Genomic DNA, 11,592 nt, shown 5'->3' on the forward strand with positions numbered 1-11,592 from the left:
GCAAAGTTCAATGGTAAGAGAAATTCTTCTGCTTTTAACCATGTCTTTCAATTTATTCAAAATGTTTCAAATTATGATTTTCAAGAGATTGATGAAGGCATTTTATGTATAATTTTTACTCTTACACTTGCGGCAAAAGCCATAAGCTGGTGTAGAACTCTTCCAGTTGCTTCAATCCACAGCTGGGATCAATTTGTTACAATTTTCATTTGTAAATTTGACGGCTATGATTATGAACAGGTATGTGAAGAAATTGAATATCTACAAAGGTTTGAAAATGAGTCTGTTAATGATTTTAATATTCGATTTCACTTGAATTGTTTAAGATTTAAAGTTGAAGATAAACCTAAGAAAGAAGAATCATTAGATTGGTTTGAATATATTTGTTATCTTCCAACCATTCCCAATCTATATGAAATTAATTCAAGCTTTGTTCCATCCCCTTCCAATATAAATGAGAATCCCAATTTGGATGTGCAAATAAATTGTGATGAAGTGGTTTCACAAAGCTTAGAAGATATTTCTAATCAAATGCAAGAAGACAACAACAACAATTTTGAAGAAAGAGCCGCCTTGAAATCTGAAAGCTACTCTACAGTGAATTCAGAAAATCAGATCACAAATCAGCAACTGCAAGCAACAATCAAAGTAAATAATAAAATGCAGACTACTGTACAAATTTCTGAATTTTTCCATGATGAGCAAAAAAACAGCCTTCTTCAAGAAAGCATGAGTACGCAAAGGAATGATCTACAATTTGAAATTTACAATGAGCATAATGCACAAGAGTTCTCAAATAGAGACACTTTTAAATACATTGTTTCAGGTTCACATTTTTCCCTTTATCCTGATATTTTTAATGATGGTAATTTTTCCCTTCTTGGTATTAATGATATTTTAGAAAATACAGAGGCTGATCTAAATGAATTACCATTAAGTTTTTATCAAAATAGAAAAGCAATTAATGATCATTCTTTTGCCATTAATGAGCATGAAATTTTTATTCCTCCTTGTTTTAATGTATTGGATGAGATAGAAGAGAATTCTAGAGAATATTGTAAAGTTATTTATGATAATTACTTTGACATCGAGGTTGTTGATTTCTATTCTTCTCAAGAGAATCCTCATGATAAAATTCAAATAACATCTGAGAATGAGGAACACTTCAATTTAGAAATTATCCCAACCAATCCTCATTTTAGAGCAGCAAATTATCTTCATGATTTCATTATTCGAGAAAACTTTCCAATTTATGATTCGTATCATGATCAAGCTCTCATTCCTACTCATAATCATAATTCGTTTTCTAATTCACAAGTTGGAATTCAAAATTACTCAAATTCCATAATTCTGGCCAATCCTTGTGAAAATGAAATTATTTCAAAACAATCCCAATTGTGCTGTAACATTAGTTGTACAAATAGTGATTTCATTTTAGTTTTTATTTCACACTTATTTTGTTTAAATTTAGATTTATTTTTTGACTTTATTTTTCAAAATTTTAACACTTTATGCTGCCATATTGAGCACTTTACTGTCAAACACTCAATTGATGAATTGCTTTATTGGGAAATTGAAGTTTCATGTTATAACCATGAACATCAAAAGTTGTTAACATGTCAATATCAATTGATGTTCATTTCTTATCAAAAGCTTCTATTTCCTCAAAGACAATCTCAACTAGAGGATATATTTTTACAATCTGGCCAGCATTTTAATTCAATTAATAATTTTCAATTGTATTTAATAGATTTCCATTCATTTTTCATTAATTCATTTGAAAAATATTTGGAAACTTTTTCTTCATGGGAGATCGTCAATAATTTAACATTTGCATATAGCATTAACAATTTTTTTCAGGCCTTTGAATCTAAAAATTCATCTTCACAATCTGGCCTGTTATCTCTTCCTTTGAACATTTCCCAATTATTAATAGAAATCCATCCAGATTTCTATGATCCAATTGGTATTCAATTGGAAAGGAAATTTCAAGAGAAAGAGATTTTAATTAAGTTGCTAACAATAACTGTACATTCTGATTTCATATTTATTTTTCTTAGTTTAGTTAGATTTGTATTTTTATTACTAACATTTGAATTGTACATATATGCAGGAATAAAAATGAGAGAATGGTTACACTGGAAATATGACTATACCTAGTCATTTTCATGTATATGGTTAGAATAGGAGTAGAATTAGTTTAGTTAGTTTGTTTTATGTAGTTAATTTATTTTTAATAGTTCTGTAGATTAAAAAATAAAACAAAGCAATCAACCATTTTCATACATGTTCAGTGAAAACATTTTCTCCTTATCAGAAAGTTTTAATTATTGTTTTCCTTTTTTTAATTTCTTACAACAATACCTCTACTCTGCCTATTCTGAATAATCTCTTGATTAAATTCAATTAAGGTTGCACTTGACATCGATCGCCTCAAAGCCACTTTTCTTTATTTCGAGATTTCCTTCTAAGATTTTCTTTTGAAATTTATATGGTAAGGATTTGAGGATATAGAAGCTTCATGATTCCATTATCCCATGAAATGTATGACTGTCTATGATAAGCTTAATTCTAATTCAATCATTATTAGTCAGTCTAACATTTCACGGTAATCATATGAAGTTCATATTATCTTCCTTGAAATTTGCTAAGGATGTCCATTCGGCTGTGTGCACACATTCAAATCTGTGTTGATATTCTTCCACAATTAATGGCTTTATCCCATTTGGACCTTTAAGTTTATTATCTAATATTGCAATACGCATCATATTCATTTACTAAAGGCGTTATTGAACAGTCACTATAACAATACAGATTCTTCTCAAGTTATTCAAAATAAGCAGAGGTAATAAATTGTTGTTTCAATTCAAAAGGGAAGACTATTTTCATATTTATTTCTGGTAAATTTTACATTTCCTGAACATGAATAAACAGATTTTATTTAGGCTGATTGCACACTTAGATTTAGAATAAATGATGAGATGATTTTGAACAAAGTCAAAATTTTGATAAATCCAACGAAGGATTTGAAAATTCATGAGGTAAAAACTATAGAGAATTTCCTTCCAGGTATGCATTCACAAGTTCATTCTCATCTCTTATTAGTTTCTCTTTTCCTTAGTTTATTTTTTATTCGTGTTCTGTTTTATTTGCAGATTTTTATTTGTTTTCCAAACTTTAAGTAAGCAACAAACCCATTTCAAATTTGCAATAGGTTTAGGGAAATTTTATTTGTGTTTCATTAGAATTTAAGAAATTTTTAGCTTTGCTTTCATTCATTAGAAAACCCAAGTGAAATTTAAAACATTATCGCAAGACTCATGTCTGAAATGTTTCGACTTGATTTTCATATTGCTAATAAAAGATCTCCGATGTATTACCTCACTCATATCGCATTTCGCATATCGGAGGTTTGCAAGTGAAGTATACTTCCATTATCATGAATTGCCGATCTCCGATAATCGACTTTACCGATATTGCGACAACCACATAATTCCGGACCCGATATGAAATTCAAATCCAGTTCACAAGAGATATCGCATCCGTTCAATCGCAATAGTGATGAGAGCATAATTTTAAAGGGCTGATGTCTCGGATCCGATATGTTATCAAATTTTCATCATAAAAGTTATCGGGTCCGCTCTTCATCGCATATCGACATCGCAAGAAATATATTGTGTTACATCGGATGCTTAAGTTTGCCAATCGCCGATTAGTTATGTCATCCATCGCATCGCCAATATTGCAATTGCTTCCTCGCATTTTTATTTATGGCCATATCATTATTCTGAATCTGCGATGCGCGATGTGCAAAGTACAAATCGCAAGATACGGTGTGCGATGTGCAATTTGTGACATAACTGTCCCCGATCCCTAATATAATATTTCTTCAATAATGTGATCGCTTCATTTCATTGCACATGTTCTCATCGCATGTTCTTAATCGGCAATTTGCCATTGCAATCTCTGATACGATAGTTTCCAATGCATGCCTCTAAGCCATTAAGATTTAATCAATATATGGCATAGCAACAAAGGTGAAGTCTTGCAAATTAAACTTGAAGCATGATGAAGAAACATGTGATGCGAATCATCCGATACGGCGATGTGTTATTTTAAAAGCAAGCTTGGGTAACCATTATGGTAAGAAAGCAGTTAATGACCAATTTGCAGTATATTTAAATCATTTTGATTTCTTATATATTTCAGTTTTAAATATATAATTCCATAATTTAATAAGAAATTCAAGACATTTCTATCTTCATATTTAAATTTTATTATCTTGGATTTGGTCTTGATTCTGGACAATTTATCAAATCATGGAGTTTATATGAAACTTATAATATTTTGAGAAACAATCATTACTGCAAATTCTCATTCTCATTTCTGATGCATTTGTTTTAATTTCGATTCCCTTGAACATAAAGCATTCCCTTTTTACATTTTACTGCTTGCTTTAGTGTAAATAAAATAAATAATGATTTTGGGTTACAAGATTTTGGTTAGTTTGACTTCTTCATGTTTTTAATTGTTAATTAAAATAAGAAGTCAGCTAGCTTGGAGAAACTGATACCTTTCAGGTAAGATCAAAAGCAATTATCCAATGGTAAGATTCATGTGCCCACTTTCATTAATTTCCATTTCATTACTTTAGTTTCAGTTTTGTTTTTCTGATATTTAAATCTGTTTTGCAGCTCTTCATAAAAAGCTTCCAACCTTCTGTTGGATCATATTTTCGAAGTCCTATACTCTTCTCTTGGCTTTATTTCAAGAAGCAGCGATAATCTTCATTGAAACAGCTACATCAGGAAGTTTCTGAACTTTTAGTTTGTTTCTTTAAGCATTCCTTTTATTAGAAAATGATCAAGATGATGCTTTGAAACAAGAAGATTGATATCAGACAGAAAGTTTTCATTGTGGCTGAGTTTTATCGTCACTGCTATCCAAAAAACCTAAAACACTTATGATGCAGGAGCATCTGGTTAACAGGGCAGAGATAGAAAGAAGGTTGACATGGTTTCTGAGAAGGACAGAGAACACAGCTCACTGGACGGACAGCGTGTCTGTCTTTATTTTTATCTGTTGTTTTTATTTTACTTTTCTGTTTAAAATGCCTAGAATAATGTAATGAGTTCTAATTAGGAACAGTAGTATTAGTTAGAATCATTCGTTGCCGAACAGTTATATACTGTTGTAAATACAAGCAAAGGAAAACATGCTAGTTATGAATAAGTTTCAAATATGAAATAACTAATGTAACTGACAACAGAACAACTAACAGCAGTTATCCAACTGTTCGAGAACAGTGATACAAAAGGAGGAAAACAAGCCCAATACGGGTTCGACTGTGGAAGATAATTAATAGAAAGAAATATATTCATTTTTTTCAGTGCACAAACAGTTCCTACGTGCGTCCTCAAAGACTGTACAATTCAACGCTGTTTTTTTTATATTTTATTTTATGTTGCAAACACTGTTACATTTTCATGACAGATTTCGAACCCGAGCGGGAAGACAATTAAACAAACGAAAGGTTACACCAACCGGCACAGGCCACGCAGTTACAGTGTCTCAGGCAAATACATATTCAACAGGTATGCAAACGAAACCATAAGGGCGATTCAAGATTTCTTTTCGTATAAATTCACGGGGTAAACATAACTATTAAAAGTCTGTCTCAGCATTACAATTACTGTTCAACATAACTTCAAACCCTACCCAGTTCGCAGGCATGGGGATTGACAGGGTTATAAACAAAAGCCCACAGTAAGAAGTTACCAAACCTAGTACCCAACAAACAAACCAACAGTCCATACAAGAATCCAACCTAGTACAGCTGAAGTAGAAGAACAATTCTACCCGTATACTATCCAGATTGGCCGGGAGTCCAAAGCGTTCAGCCCAACGAACAACTCCACCTGCATAAGGACGAATAGAGAAAGGGTCAGTTACCATCCACCGAAGAAAAACAAGAAGCGGAGAATTTGAAAGGGACTATTGAGAAAGTTAACAAGGAACATTACCTGAAGGTGAGCCGTAGCTGAAGAACAAACCCCTCAAACGGACGAGCCCCTGCTCACAGAGGAGCCGGGCCATTAGTCCCAAAACAAACAGCGAAAATAAAGTCCAGCAAGGAACAGGAGCTTACCGGCTAAGATAGCAGAGGGACGAACAGAGTAAGCCGCACAACCCATCGACCTTGGAGGCTGACGAACCGGGACTGTAACCAATGTTCCATTAACTTTACAGTTCTCGAATAAACATGAACTCTTGTGAGATACGAGCAGACAGTGATCTAAATGCATCGTGACAAACATCAAAGCCGAAAAATACACCACAACGACAGAGGAAACATATATATAAACAGAACCATAGCTCGAACCTTACCAAAGCGACACCAAACAGTCGAAAGCATACAGGCCCAGACTTGGAACAACAGAAACCACGACCGCAACCAAACGCTTGCTACACAGTCGACCGGGCAGGCAAGGTTCACATATTTCACCACGGAAATTACAGTAGTTACAAAAAAAATCGCCAGAGACTGCAGAGCTAAAAGACTAGTGTAACAATGACTACCCAAGGGGCATGAACAGAGTAAAATCCAAACTGAGGCAGCTTTCCAAGATCTCGAGGAGGGACAGTTGTCCGCCCGATAGACCATCAAAGTACCCATGCCGTAACCCAAGGAGATTGAAAATCAAACAATATTTATTACCAAATCAATTATATTACTGTCCAGTTCATAAGTGCATTACACATCAGCTTTGGAACGGCGGGACCACGTGGGCTGGCCCCATCAAGTGGTATCAGAGCAGCATTTTGAGGAAGTAGAGGAAGATGGAAGTACAAAGACGAGGACGTGGGAGAGGTGCACGCAGAGGAGCAGACGAAGGATTGAGAGAACAGCTGAGAATCCTTACAGCTCGCTTGGAAGCAGTAGAGGCGGGTAGGCGAAGAGACCCGGAACTTGGGGATGACAGTGAAGATGAGGCAGCAACTGTTACAGATGGGTCAGAGGAAGAAGCCCCAGAGTTGAGGCTGTTGCGATCAGTTCTGTTAGCCAGCAGCAAACCCAAACCGGAGATCCCTAACTATGATGGCAGTCTGTCCGCAGATGTCTTGCTGGATTGGGTAAGTGAATTAGACAAGTATTTTGAAAATGAGGAGATCAGTGAGGACAAAAGAGTTAGATTTGCTGCGACCAAGCTAAAAGGACACGCTGCCCTATGGTGGGATAGTGTCCAAGCGGACAGAAGGCGGATGAACAAACTGCCGATAAGAAAGTGGCCAAGGATGGTGGCAAAACTGAAGGGTAGATTTTTGTCTAAAGACTACCAGGTTGAACTTTATCGGCGAGTACAGAATTTAAGGCAGAAAGGTATGACTGTACAAGAGTACACATAAGAGTTTTATCGTGTAAATTTACGTGCTGGTTATACAGATGATACTCCCGAAAAAACAGCGAGGTACGTGAATGGCTTGAGGATGGAAATATTGGACGAGATCAACATTCTCTCTCCCCGAAGTATTGAAGAAGCCTTTCAGAGTGCTGTAAAGGCTGAGGAAAAAATCAACAGGAAACAAAACAACAGGAGAGGGAGAGGAAATGGCAGAGGACGAGGACAGTCCTACGGCAGAGGGAGAACTGCCGCAAACAGCGAAGAAGGCAGCAGTTCCAGAGCTTCAGGGACAGCAGAGAAGGGAGAAAGCACCAGAGGAGGTCGGCCATATCAGCGGGGACGAGGAAATGGCCGCGGAAGAGGGACTAATGTCCAGTGCTACAGGTGCCATAAGTGGGGGCACAGATCCTTCGAATGCCCGGAAGCTGAGCATGCTGGCCAGAGGGGAACATTTGTTGCGCAGCCTGAGGAAGCTGAAGCACAACCCCGGGAGGTAGAAAACATGGCAGAAACAGGGGAAGCTTTAATTTTGAACAAAGTGCTGTTGAAACCAGCCAAGGAGGTGGCTGAACAGACCCAGCGAAAGGCGTTGTTCCGAACAGTTTGCAAATCACATGGGAAGTGCTGTAAATTGATAATAGACAGCGGGAGTACAGACAATTTGGTTGCCACCGAAATGGTGGAAAAGCTGGGACTGAAGCGGCTTAAACACCCCACGCCTTACAAGGTGTCGTGGCTACAGAAAGGCCACCAGCTATTAGTTGATGAACAGTGCGAGGTTGAATTTCACATTGGCAAATATCACGACACGGTGGTCTGCGATATTATGCCAATGGACGTGTGCCATATACTGCTTGGGAGACCGTGGCAGTATGATCGGAAGGTGACACACGATGGGAAGACAAATTGTTATAAATTTGTGAAAGATGGGATCAAACATACGCTTGTACCCATCAAAGAGGAGGATGCAGCGGAACCGAGTGGAACAAAGGCACTGTTAATTGGAGGGAAACAGTTTGTGAAGCAGATTGAGGAAAATGAGGTCAATTATGCAATTGTAAGGAGGACAAGACCGATGTTGCTGAACACAGAAAAATCAGAACTGCCTATAGAAATTCAGGAGTTGTTGAACGAATTCCAAGACATTGTAGTTGACGATCTGCCAGATAAGTTGCCTCCCAAGAGGAGTATTAGCCATCATATTGATTTTATACCTGGAGCAAGCTTGCCAAACAAGGCAGCGTATAGGATGAGTCCGAAAGACAATGAAGAAATTCGTAAACAAGTGCAGGAGTTGCTGGATAAGGGACTGATCAGAGAAAGTTTGAGCCCTTGTGCAGTACCAACAGTACTTGCACCTAAGAAGGGTGGAGAATGGCGAATGTGTACAGATTCGCGGGCTATTAATAAAATCACGATTCGATATAGATTTCCCTTACCCAGGATGGACGACATGATGGACTGTCTTAGTGGGGCAGCTTATTTTACAAAAATAGATCTGAAGAGTGGTTATCATCAGATCAGGATTAGGGAAGGAGATGAGTGGAAGACAGCGTTCAAGACCAATGAAGGACTGTACGAATGGCTGGTCATGCCATTTGGATTAAGCAACGCTCCTAGTACCTTTATGAGATTGATGAATGAGATGTTAAAGGAATTTATTGGCAAGTTCGTGATAGTTTATCTTGATGATATCTTGATTTTCAGCAGAACGAAGGGAGAACATCTTCAACATGTTCGAAAGGTGTTAGAGAAGTTACAGCAGAACAAACTGCTGATAAACTTAAAGAAATGCACTTTCCTGCAGAAGGAGCTGGTCTATTTGGGGTTTGTAGTTGCAGAAAATGAATTGAAGATGGACCCAGAAAAGATTGCAGCAATTATAAATTGGTCGTCACCGAAGAGCTTATTTGAGGTACGTAGTTTTCACGGACTGGCAAGTTTTTATCGGAAATTTATTAGAAATTTCAGTGAAATCTGCGCACCAATGTTAGAGACCATCAAAAAGGCTAGTCAGCCTTTTTGTTGGACCAAGGCGGCAGAAGACAGTTTTCAGCTTTTGAAGCGGAAGATCACGGAGAGGCCAATCTTGAGGCTGCCCAATTTTAATAAACTTTTTCAGGTTCGATGTGACGCAAGTGGAACAGCTATTGGCGCTGTGCTCAGTCAGGAAGACAGACCAGTGGCATTTTTTAGTGAAAAACTAAATGAGAGTCGGCAGAAATATTCCTCATATGACAAGGAATTTTATGCAGTGGTCCAAGCTTTAAAACATTGGAGACACTACCTGCTGGGCAATGAGTTCATTTTGTTTTCTGATAATTCGGCATTACAATATGTAATGCAGCAACACAAGTTAAACCATAAGCACGCCAAGTGGGTAGAATACTTGCAGAGTTTTACTTTCGTGTTAAAACACATAAGTGGGCAAGCCAACAAAGTGGCAGATGCTTTGAGCAGAAGAGCCTTGCTCTTACAGGAAAGTAGCATACAGGTGATGGGATTCGAACATCTGAAGGATTTGTACCAGACGGACACAGATTTCAAGGAAGCTTTTGAAGCCTACCAAAATCCCGTATTGAGGAATGCAAGCCCATGGTTAGACTATAATTTACAGGAAGGATTATTGTTCCGAGGTGGGCAGTTATGTATCCCGGACTGTTCAATGAGGGAGAATATAGTACGGGAGAAGCATAGTGGTGGATTAGCGGGACATTTTGGCATCAACAAAACTTTGGAGCAACTCGGACATTTTTATTATTGGCCTAAAATGAGCAGGGATGTACAAAGATATGTAAACAGGTGTAAAGTTTACCAACTTTCAAAAGGACACAGTCAGAATACTGGACTTTACACACCACTACTTGTTCCAAGCAAGCCATGGGACTCGGTCAGCATTGACTTTGTTCTCGGACTACCTAGAACACAGCAGGGGTATGATTCGGTAATGATGGTGGTAGACAGACTTTCGAAAATGGCTCATTTTATACCTTGCCGAAAAACTAGTGACGCCACGTATGTGGCACACCTGTTTTTCACGGAGGTTGTTAGATTACATGGTCTACCCAGAACTATCATTTCAGACAGGGATGTAAAGTTCACGGGACACTTTTGGCGCACCCTGTGGAAAAAGTTGGGCACGCAATTGAATTTCAGCTCTCCGTATCATCCGCAGACTGATGGACAAACGGAAGTGGTGAACAGGAGCTTGGGAAATTTATTACAGAGTTTGACAGGAGAAAATTCACGATTATGGGATCGAGCTCTTGCCCAGGCAGAATTCGCTTATAACTATTCACCCAATCGTAGCACTGGACTTAGCCCATTTCAAATTTTGTATGGCATGCATCCTCGGGGAATACATGAACTGCGAGATTTGGGAAAGCTGGAACGGAGAAGCGCGGATGGGGAAGATTTTGCAGAAGCAATGAGCGAGCTTCATGAAAAAGTCAAACTAAGGTTGCAGGACAGCGTACAGAAATACAAGCAGCAAGCAGACTCAAAGCGACGAGAGGTGCATTTTAATGTTGGAGACGAGGTCCTTGCGCATCTGCGCCGGGAACGGTTTCCTAAGGGCACATATAATAAGTTAAAATATAAGAAAATTGGTCCATGCAAGATCCTACGAAAATTTTCAGCCAACGCTTACGAGATTCAGCTGCCACCTGACATAGGCATATCACCTATTTTCAATGTGGCGGATCTGTTCCCATATAATGCCCAAGCAGAGGATGATAGTGTGGTACAGCCAGAACGGGACACCCAATTTGGAGGCAGTTCTTGGAAGAAACAGTTACCTTCGGCCCGGACCCATGAGATTGAAGGGATCCTCAGCACCCAGGTAGCCAAGAAGACGCGCAGGAAGGAATATCTGCGTTACCTCGTCAAGTGGAGAGACCGTCCAATGGAGGACAGCTCATGGCTCGACGCGGCACAGATACAGAAGGCTGGTTATTCGGTGGAGGAACTCATGGAACGGAGCCATGAATTTCTTTTACCCCGGGAGCCTGATGCAGGAGCATCTGGTTAACAGGGCGGAGATAGAAAGAAGGTTGACATGGTTTCTGAGAAGGACAGAGAACACAGCTCACTGGACGGACAGCGTGTCTGTCTTTATTTTTATCTGTTGTTTTTATTTTACTTTTCTGTTTAAAATGCCTAGAATAATGTAATGAGTTCTAATTAGGAA

This window comes from Pinus tabuliformis, chromosome 3_2 (assembly GCF_031772625.1).
Source record: "Pinus tabuliformis cultivar Carrire ecotype Pingquan chromosome 3_2, CPIR1, whole genome shotgun sequence".
Lineage (NCBI taxonomy): Eukaryota > Viridiplantae > Streptophyta > Pinopsida > Pinales > Pinaceae > Pinus > Pinus tabuliformis.